The sequence below is a fragment of the Pseudopipra pipra genome, chromosome 3, assembly GCF_036250125.1.
Source record: "Pseudopipra pipra isolate bDixPip1 chromosome 3, bDixPip1.hap1, whole genome shotgun sequence".
NCBI classification, from domain to species: Eukaryota; Metazoa; Chordata; class Aves; order Passeriformes; family Pipridae; genus Pseudopipra; species Pseudopipra pipra.
Window position 1 is genome coordinate 42,293,435 of NC_087551.1, and position 11,033 is coordinate 42,304,467.

The following is an 11,033-nucleotide window of genomic DNA, read 5'->3' on the forward strand; positions in this document are numbered from 1 at the left end:
AATAAAACCACTTGAGTCCAAATGGTCCATAGGAGTCATGAAGAAACTGTTCTTCCTTCCCCTGAGACAATTATTCATCCTTTCACCATTAGAAGGCAGAATTAAGATTGTTCTGACTGCACAGGAGGTATTTAGGGAAGTTCCTAATAACCTGTGTGGGGTATTCATAGCATGCTCATACTTGAAGTATAGGAATCCAGTACAAGACCTGCCTTGCTATTGACTGCTGCTTTGAAGAAAGTGTTCAACACCTGTGCCTCAGCTTCCCACTATGAAATGGGAAATGCAAGGGAATCACAGCTATCCTAAATAACACTGTGCCTCTCTGTTATTCTGTGGCTGAATTAATCAGTGTTTGAAAATCACTTTCAGGCAGTAAAGTCCTATCTTTTTAATACTAAAGTTGCCCTTTTCCCCAGGAGTCCTATTCAGAACCTCTCAACCTTGACAATAAATTGAAATGGAAATCTTTTGAGTACTGTAATGAATACATTATCTTAATTTCAGAGGATTTTTGAAGGGGTAAGATTTTGTGCAGAAGGTGATTTTGAATATTTAGCAACACAACCTTAGCTAAAGCTTTTTTCTTCCATAATTATGTTTTTTAATACAGTTCTCTTAGCATTTTAGATTCAAAATGAGGAAATATCCTTTGGCTCCAGACCAAATTATCCTCTGGTTTTTTGATATTCTTTCAAAAGATAAGGTTTTGCTTCTCCTTTCCCTCATGCACTTCATAGTCATTTACACATGTAAAATGTTGTTATTATTTATTGGAATCATATACCAAAATGCAAATTACTCTACAAGATGAGCAAGCATCAGACCCAAGGACCCAGAGGATAAGGGCAAATCAGCATCCAGGAAGAAGCTGGAGAGTCAACCCAAAGCCTTTCAGATACTTTAGTGTGGTAATTCACATTCACGCCCTTACTCTGTGGCAAAAGGCAGGCGAGGTAAATTCCTCACACTCACCGCAGCCTGAAAGCACACACAAGACTGTAACTTCACTTCCGATCTTATGGGTTGACAACTTCTTTAGGGGTCCTTGCCCTCAGACTAACCCACTGCAGATGTCATCTAAATATAGAACTGTAGCTCACGGTGTGCGTTCACGGTGTATGTGGCCTTGTCTATATTATAAATTAAGTGCTGGCTGAGCGTGGCTGGCAGTTGATTTAGCAGGACTGGTGACCGAGCACGGTCCAGCCGCAAGTAGAGCCAAGGGCAGGCTCACATCAGTCCTGAGCAGTGCATTCTTCCTTCCACTTGCTGTCTGTCTCCGGGCAGGCCTGAGAAACTGGGCTGAAGGAATGGCTTGCTGCCTCCTAACCACATCAAGATTGAATGGTTTGGGGCTGGCCAAAGCTTTTGCAGCTCCTCCGTCTTCTGTTGTTCTGGGTAAGTCTGTGCATTTCAGGGAAGCGGCACTCTGCTGCTGGATCCAGTTCTGCTCTACTCCATCCGTTGGGCAGGCAGCATCCTGAGGCAGGGCTTTGGTTAAAAGGCAATCTGGCTGTGTTTTATTTTCCTTAGAAAGCAGTAATGCTTTGTAGGGCTGTCAAGAAACATCAGTCTGACGATTTCCTCCACATACTCCTCTCTCAGCCTGGAGGAGGGGATGAACCTGAAGGAGCAATTTGGCATGAAAATGAGAAACAGGCCAAGCTGCTTGCAAACCTGGCCTCTGAAAAAGAGACAGCAAGAGAGAACAGAAAAGCAATTACTTCAGAAAGCCTGAGCAGCAGTAAGGTTATTCCTTACCCGAAATTAGTACAGCTGCTTTGAAAAACCTTGACAAACCTTTTAGTAGCTCAGCTGATAGGTTTGCTCAAGGTGCTCTGTTACCACTGAAGCAGCAAGAGACTACATTTCCAGTTACTGAAATCCTCTCCAAAGTGGAACAACCCTTCTCTGATCAGATGTTTGATACCATCAACTGAAAAAAAGCTTAGTGCTAGAGACAGGTAGAAAGAAGGCTAGGTTTATAAAGGTATCCAGTGCCTAATGGTTGTCAAAATTCTCAGGTAACATAGCTAAGTCGCTGACCTGAATGAATATGTCTTCCTGAAGTTTGTTGAAGTTATTAGTAGGTACTCAACAGTTTTCAGGGTAAGGCTTGTGATCCTCACTTGAGCAGTGGCTGTAGTGTCTAGGAAGAATAAATATATGTATCATAAATGCACTTGGTATCTTCTTGATGTATGTGCAAAGAAGTATTTTTATGATGTGGCTCATTGCCAGTGTTCCTGAGAAAGTCACATATGTAATTCTTCCTCTATAAATTGATAAAATAGTGTAATTAAGTTTTAAAATATTTCTAAGCCCCTTTTTGAAGTATTTTACCCTTATTTATTAAGAAAATGAAAAAGTCAACATTCCCTTATTCCCCTGAAATTCCAAACTAAGAGCTTCTCTCATCCATCACAATGGATAACCTATCATCACAGTGATAGGTTATCAGGCACCAAAAACTGTGTGCCTCCTCCTCTAAGGGCACTCATATGAAAAGTGAGATGAAGGAACCTGGCAAGTGAATTTCCTGACTTCCTTTGTGGATTTGATTCCTAATTTTAATACCATGTTAGAATAAGTGTTTCTCATTTATTTTTGAAGCCTCTGGATGATTTCTGATCCCACTAGATTAATTCCAGCTTCCTTTCCCTTGATAGCTGATTTGGATATACTGAATTATGTTCTGTGCATTCTGACAACTGCCCGAGTTATCTGGTAATCCTAAATTGCTGCTAGTCATGTCCATCTCTCAAAGAACAAATTAGGATGAACTCTCTTATATGTCAATTAAGGCTCCCTACCTTGATTGACAGGATTTTCCACATCTTTCTTTGTTGTACTCACAAAGTCCACTAGATTTGCAGCTCAGAAAGGCAAAGTCCTTTACCTACAGATCAAGCACAGGAAAGAGAGCAGCACTATTCAGATCATCCTGCTCATTCATCTCTGTCCTGGAGGGCATCAATTTATGAAATGACAACTGGACATTCTCTGTGTCTTGTTTCATCTTCCACTGAAACTGATGATGAAGAACAAATCATTGGCTATTTCAGGGTCTAAGTGTGACAGGATGAAAACTTGGTCTTAAAAAAGAAGCAGATTTCAGCAAATTCAGAGAGCAGTTAGGCAGAGTCTCTTGGAAGAAACTCTAAGTGAAGAAGTGCAGCAAGCTGGTGGCTATATTACAAGCAAAGCAGTGTAGACGAGCAACAGAATCTACTGTAAACCCTGTATAGCTGCATCAGGAGCATGTCATTACTTGAAATAAAAAAAAAAAAAAGAAAAGAAAGAAGTCTTGCAAATAGTAAAAACAAGGCAGGAAGACAACATAATTCTTCTACAATTCTTCTAAATGTATGAGGAGCAGGCATGAGGCAAAGGGAGTTGTAACTCCATTACTTAATGGACACAGAGAAAAAATAAAGCATGATGGAGAGGTGTTTGAAGTATTCAATGCTGGTTTTGGGTGAATCTTCATTAGAAAAGAAATTGCCATGAAGTCTCATTGAAGTGGCTGAAAAAATGTATTGACTGGTTTGCAATTGTCTCTTGCCAAAATGAGAAGGCATTTCAAGTTGGATTCTGCAGGGGAATTTTTTCTTTGGGACTATTTCTGTTCCCTGTCTTCATTATCAGGGTGGATGATGGAAAAGACTTCATGTGCAGCAGACACCCAGCTGGGAAGGAGCTATAATGAAATTGGAGGACATAATAAGAAAAAGTGATCTCGATGAGCTGGAGAAATGATCTGGACCCAGTGAGATGGAATTATTTTGAGATAAGTTGGAAGTATTACACATTGAAATCAAATGCATAAAAACAGATTGCACAATAAGTGCTGAGAGAGCAGTATGGAAGAACTGGAGCTGGGGTTTTGGTGTACTGCAAACTGAGCAAGCCAATAATATGTTGGTGTTTTGAGAAAGGTGAATCTTTGGGTAGGAGGTGTTAGCAGGCAGACAGTATGAGAGCTACTTGTGACACTTCACTCAGTGCTGCTGAGATTCCACCTGGTGCAATGTGTCCAGATTTGGATACCATGACAATCTGGGCAAAGCAGCAAAAAAAAAGGAAAAGTTTCAGAAAGCAGAAGATAAGTGGGTTTGGTTTTGTCTAGAAAGTAGATGACTGAGTGGAATAACAAAGCTTTCAATACATAGAGAGCTGTTTTTTACTTTCCTCCTTGTCTCCTACAGGTAGAATGAGAAATAATTGGCTTAATATATAGCAACATACCCTTAGGTTAGGTGTAATCTCCTGTAATATCCTACAGTCTGTAGGAGAGCTATAAGCCCTGGGCATGGGGAGAGGAAGGATATTGCAGAATTGTCTTCACTGAAAGCTTTCCAGAGCAGATGAGAGGGTGTGGGGGATGGAGTCAAACACCTCACAAGATCACTTTGATCTCCTTCTCAAGCCAGGCTATGGAACAAGGGATAGATTTTGGGAGACTGTATAGTCCATTCCTCCTCCAAGCATTACCGTGTTTCAGGAAAGAGGATAACAGTGCTTAAAATAATCTCACAAAATAAGAACTAATATGTTTCATTTCTGTTGTACCACAACAGAGTCCTAAAATCTGTCTGTCCTTGGCAGAGATGGCAGTGGTAGTCCTGTGCTGCGGAATGGTCTGCCCTGCAGTCTGGTGTTGCAGGGTTATCTGCAATATATTTTACAACTCTCAGGTGCTCTGTAGGTCATCTCTTTGTTCCTATTAACCTATCCACAAGGAGTTAGATCCAAAGAGTGGAGAAAGAATCACAATGGGATGAAAGTGCATCTGAGGTGAAGCTGTTTGCAGAGACAAGGTGGTGTTTTCCCCAGCTTAACAGCTTTCCTTCCCACAAGGCTGGACACCTAGGCTCTGAGACTGGAAGAAGCTGTTCTTGGAAAGGAAGAGGATGCAAGCAACTTGTCTGCCGTTGGGGACAATCCCCCTGTCCGAATGTAACATAGTGATATACACAGGAAGAGTCCTGGTGGATTTTGTCAGAGAGGATGGTGAATGCAGAGGGCCAGAGCTTACTGGCTGTGAAATGTAAACTGTTAGTTCTTGGGGTTTGGAATGGTTCCCCAGTCCCCGCAGACCCGAGAGCAACCAGACCTCTGTTAGCGTGTGAAAGCTGCTGCACTGGAGAAGCCGTGGCACAGGCATAGGGAGGCTCAGTGGGATGGCATAAACTCTTCTCCCTGTGCAAAGGACAGGAAGCTGGCCCCAGCCCTATGTCTCAGTTGTGCCTTTTGCTCATGGTCTGTGTTTAAAGAAAAACAGGTTTTGTCTGTCTGGGACATATGTCACCCCAGAACCCACTGTTCACATAGGACTGGAGCTGCAGAGCTGCTCTCACTGTTTTTTGAGCTCTGGAGGAGAAAAGAGTCACAAGGAAACTTGAGTTCTGAGCTTGAAAAAATTAGTTTCTCTGTCCCTCCCCACCTTGCTGGAGCCATTCCCAAAAAATAATCATTGCTTTTGAAGCCAGACCTACATTTCTCTCATGCTTGAAAAGCTACTACCCCCAGCTCTGTGTACAGGCACTGATTGGCTCCTCTCCAAGTAATACTCAGTGAAGAAATGCTTGTTCGTGTACCTGCTGCAAACTATTTACATTTCTCTCTCTGGCAATAAATTAGCTCCACAGAGTAGGTCTGAGCAACAGTTGTTCTGAGCAGGGAGGGAGTTTGGATTCTGCAACAGCATTTATGCAGCCAGCCCTTATCATTATGAATATAAGAGAGCAGGGAGCTTGTTGATGCAAAATAACACCAAGTGAACTGTGTTTGCCAGCAGAACAGCTTCCCATGTGAAAACCCTGATTCCCTTTTTCTTGATGAGGACATGGCAAAGCCAAGTCAAGGACAGAGCCTCTTTTTTTCCAAACCAAATGTTAATGGAATAAGTAATTCTGCAGACCTGTCTTTCACATCTCACTCACTTTATATGCAGTCTAATTAATTCTGTCGGGGAAAATAATTGGCTCAGATCAGGTCGATCCGACTCAAGTTCTAAATAACTTTGGTTGAGTGGTATTTATATTTCAGCAACTAGTCTTGGGTGAAGCGCTCGCACGCGCAGAATACTAAGCCTGTGCTAACTTGGCACAAAAATAGCACTGTGGTCCGTCAAGTGACATTAAGTCCCATCTATAAAAAGCTGTACAGCTGCCTCTGAATTGCAGCTATCTTGGGAGAGGGGGTGGGGAGCAGACCAACCTGTGTCGGTGCCGACCGGTGGGTAGCACGGACACACTACCCATCGTGGAAAGTTTGGAGTGAAATGCTTCTCAGCAAGGAAGGAATGATGGAAATGGCCCTGTGGGGACACAGGAGCTGGTGAGGAAAGATTTCAAGGGTGCACTCATATCAGGAAGGTACAGAGGCAAGGAGCAGTCAGTGGTGGGGAGTGACAAGGGTTTTGGACAGAGTTGGAAGATCTGGTATATGCAAGGCGGCAGGGACAGGGGGAAACAGGGCATTACAGGTAAATAAAAGACTACTGTGGCTTTAAGCTGTGACTGTCCTCATGTAAGGAACAGACCTGGTTAGAGAGGATGGTAGGGAGATGTTCTGACAGCTGGACTGCCATGGTCAATAAGTGAATAACATCCTCTCATTGTAATGTGAGGTGGGATGTTTACATCCATGTTTTTTTAAGGCACGAACATCTTGACCTAAGAAAGACACAGATGGAAGGTAGTTGTTACTGTGCTGAAGGTCAAAGTTACACTTAAAAGTACCTTTAGTTTTCTTCATCCTACAGTTTCTCTGTGAACATTTGGGCCAGTGCTTCTCTCCCCCTCCACGTAACAAATTTTAGATCTGCAACCAGAAACTCACTCTCCAACTCAGCCTTCATCTCCACTTGCAACAGCATCAGCCCACTCTCTTGGATCCTAGAAGGAAATTCATCTTTCCATCTGGTCCTCTTCATCTCCTTGTTCAATAGGTAGCATTTGCCTGAGATAGCTCACCCCATACTGAAGAACAACATGTTTTTTGCTGCTCTGAGTGCCACAAAAGGTCTTCTTTCCATAAGCAAATTGTGTAAACTGGCTCTCCTACTGCAAGCCTCCTCTACAAGCCTGTGCTGGCTGCTGGTCTCTCTGGGGGAAGAATGGGTAAATGAACAAGTGTGAACAACACTGTCACAGCCTTCTGCACTTCCTTTCTTCCTGGTGCTAAAAATAATATCTCATTTGTAAATAAGATATCTCCTATTTTTATAGTGCTTTTGAGATATGCTGGATTAACAAGTCCGCATCCCGACTCCCTCTTCAACCACAGTTCACACCCAGCCTGGACAGTAGCTGTACTTGCTGTGTCAACTCACAGCATGGTGTTGGTGTCTTTCTATCCTGCTCTGGAGGATCCATCCTTGTGAAGGTGATACATTTTCATTCCAGCTGAGTTTCTGATTTCTCTCCCAGGATTACCAACATGCACGCTGGCAGTTTCTGATCATCGTAATGAGAACACCAGTCTGCAAGACCTACCATCTCGTTCTTGGGTAGTAACTAAAAGGTGCAGAGCACTCAAACAAGACTCGCCTGTCACATTCACTCCCCTGCTCTGTTTGGAGCCAAAAGCTGCCTGTTGTTTGGCAGGGTTTGTCAACACTGTCATGATACTCGCTATCGTTAAAGAGTCTTGTCTCCTTTCCCAGCCCTACAAAGGAGCACACCAACGTGCATGTTTCTTTCATTCAACTTTCATGTTGACCCTGAAGTTAAATCCCTGCAGGAGTCACTAATCCTGAAATGAATTGCCATATAGAAACATGGGAGTGTGGGGGTCCTTAACATCTACACACTGGGCTGCCATTCTCCAACTCCCTTTAGTATATCTGGATGAGGTTGAGCTGTGGAACATCATGGAGAAAGACTACGCAGAGCAGATGGCTATTCCTTTTCATTGCTAACCTAAAGGAGGAAAAGGGATCATTGCAAAGCTACTCAAGCTACTGGGTTGTCATTACAGCCATGACAAGCAGAGAGATCTAGTCTTAATACAGCTAATTTGTACACCACTAGCAATAAAATCACGGCAGCTTAGAGCCCAGGATGCCACGTAAAAATGTGCCTGGAACTGTAGCATGTACTGCAGCCTGAACCACAGCTGTGTCATAGAATCATAGAATCGATTGGGTTGGAAAAGACCTCCGAGATCATCGAGTCCAACCCTTTCATCCCAAACTATACCCGAGGTGACTTTGTCAAAGCTATTCTGAGGGCGTGTAAAGGCACAGGTAGTCCCTGCCTTCAGTTGGGATGGGGCAAGTAGCACGGAATTGAAGTGTGTCCAGCTGTGTCCCAGCACTGAGCACAGTTCTGAAGTCAGCAGGTACCCATAATGGGGCATTCTGAGTCTTCTATCAGCTCCCAGAGCCTCCAAACCCAAACCAGATCCTGTTTGTGCTGAATTTGCTGCTGATGAACAAGTCAAATAAGAAACCTCTGGTGGTGACATAGGATGGATGCAAGCTGGTGGGACAGCACAAAAATCTTGTCACCTGTCCCAGGATCCTCTCCATCCCACCACTCAAAACAGCTGGAGCAAAGTGTGCCTGTGATAATCACAGCACTTTCAGGTCTGGTCCTAAAGCAAGACCAGCTGGATGAAATCTTATGAACTGTGTTATGAACAAGATTGGAACTTTCTGCCTTTAAATAATCCAGCATTAAATAATACTCTACTGTAGGAAACTTCTGTGAGAGTGTTACTCATTTCTCATTTTGCCTTGCAGAATTTTTCTTTATCCCTCCCTGCCCCCACTTAAAGATTTATTTGGTTTCCTCTCTCTACAGACTCAATCCAATTAAACAAAAAAAATTACTTTATTCATGTGAGTGTTCTGTGAACTTTACTCCGGAAAAAATGCTGAATATACCAAAAGTAAAGAACTGTCTTTATGTGACGAGGTTTTTTCTGGGATTTTTTTTTCTTGCTCAGCAAAGTTCTTTTTCTGTAAAGTAAAGAAATTACTGAAACCCCACAATTCAATATACAGACAAGTCAAACCTCAATGAAATGACAAAAAAGCGACATGTTATTTTATTGGTCACTGAATTCCTTTTCCACATTGAGAGCATTTCCATACAAGCGATTAACAAAATAAGGCCTTGATCCTCTAAATATAAGAGGATTTTAAAACAGCAACATTAAGCTCTTGCAATATAAGAATGGTTAGACTTAGGATTGTCTGGGCAATATTTATTTGATTCCCATTTTCATATGTATTATGATACCATCTTTCATCTTGTACCTACGTACTTGCATACTAATTTTTCCCTGGGAACCTCTCCTACATTCACTGTCCAAAATAAATTGTGATCTCATGATCAGCCATTTCATACTTTTCATCATTTCTCTTCATTATTCAGAGTGTGTCTCATGCCTTATTTACAATCCACAATTCAAACTGTGCTGTGGAGGAAATGGACAGCAATTTCCTGATTAACTTTCCTGCCTAACCTCTTATGGTACCATCCAAGTGCTTTCCAAGTTTTTCTGAATTTGTCTAGGCAGCTTCTGTGTGAGGTTTACAGGGCTGCCTGGAGGCAAGGGTGTTGGAAAAAGAGCTGGAAAGCGGGAATGGTAAGAACAAACATTTCCAAGGCATCCTGATCATGAAGGAGAAATGAAACACAGATTAGCCATGATGCTGTGTACAGAAGGACAACCAGGAGCCTGAGGGATGGCAAAAGTGTCTGTGGGTAAGCAGAGACACTGGCCCTGGGTGTCCTACAGGGGGCTTGACCGGCCATGTCAGCAGCTCTGCAAAGTCTGTTGATGCCATCACAGATCACAGCTGCACCAGGCAGTTCTCATCTCACCCTCCCTTCTCTTCTCTTCTGCTGGTGGGATGAGGAAGAGAACATTACCAGTGAGTGTTCTTCCTTTGACTGTCAGGGGCTTGGCACTCAGACTACTGCTAGGGGAGGATGTGTTGGACACAAAGATGCACTGGACACAAGGATGAACTGGACATGATGGGGCAGTTGTGCTGAAAGCCCCACAGGCAGGTGGCAACTAACATGTGGTGAAAACAACTGCAGCAAAGTTACTGATGAGACATTGCATCAAATTCAAACCCAGTCCATCACACTCCAGCTCGCTGGTAGTTGCAGTCTAGTCCAGGAGGCAAGGGTTGAGTTGAATAGAAAAAAGTCATCTTCTCAGACATGTAGTCACCAAAATGAGGGACCTCTCGCTGGGATGAAGATAAAGAACAGGAGTCATTTGCTGGTGATTTCTGACAAGTGGTTGAAAAGAGCAAGTGAGGATTTTCCCCTTGCAGGAGAGCGAGTGTCTGGTCCCTGTGCACAGGCATCCTTCCTCTCTTCTCCTGGAGTGTCCGTTCTTTCTCCCTCTAAATGTGCCCGTATCTTTTCTGCATTTGTAGTTGTTCTGTTCAAGTGCACCTCAGCTGGGAGGTGCAAGTGTGGATACACCAACGTGCTCAAAAAAGCAGGGTTTAGCAGCGAGGTTTCTCCATATTTACACTGCTCACACTGCTTGTGATTGTATTGCATGCTTTGAAATCTCCAGGGGATGTAACTCTGTGCTTGTCATTCCCCAGTGAGACTGTTTCTCAATTAAAAAGCAACCGCATTTTCTTAAGAGGTGGGAAAAACAGCTCTAAGAACTAATATTAGCAAAGCCACACAGGTGGATTATGGATATAAACTGAATGTAATTGAATGTTCTGTATGGGAGGAAACTTTTGATGTATGGTTTTGTTTGCATACTGGGCAAGGGCGGTACATATATATATGTCTGTATTTTAGGTGTGGTACAGGTAGTTAACTGTTTAAGTGATAACAGAATGTGATTATTCCTGCTTTTTTGATTTTCCGGCCCTATTACTCTATTTCCATTCTGGACCCAAAGCCTGGAAATATGCTAGAGACTGAATCTTAGCCAGTAAGCTGTCAAACAACTGTAGTTCAGCAAAACGTAGTGTCGTGCCTGGATGACTCTGTCCCAAAGCTAAACTCCACACTGTAGAAATAGCATGGCAG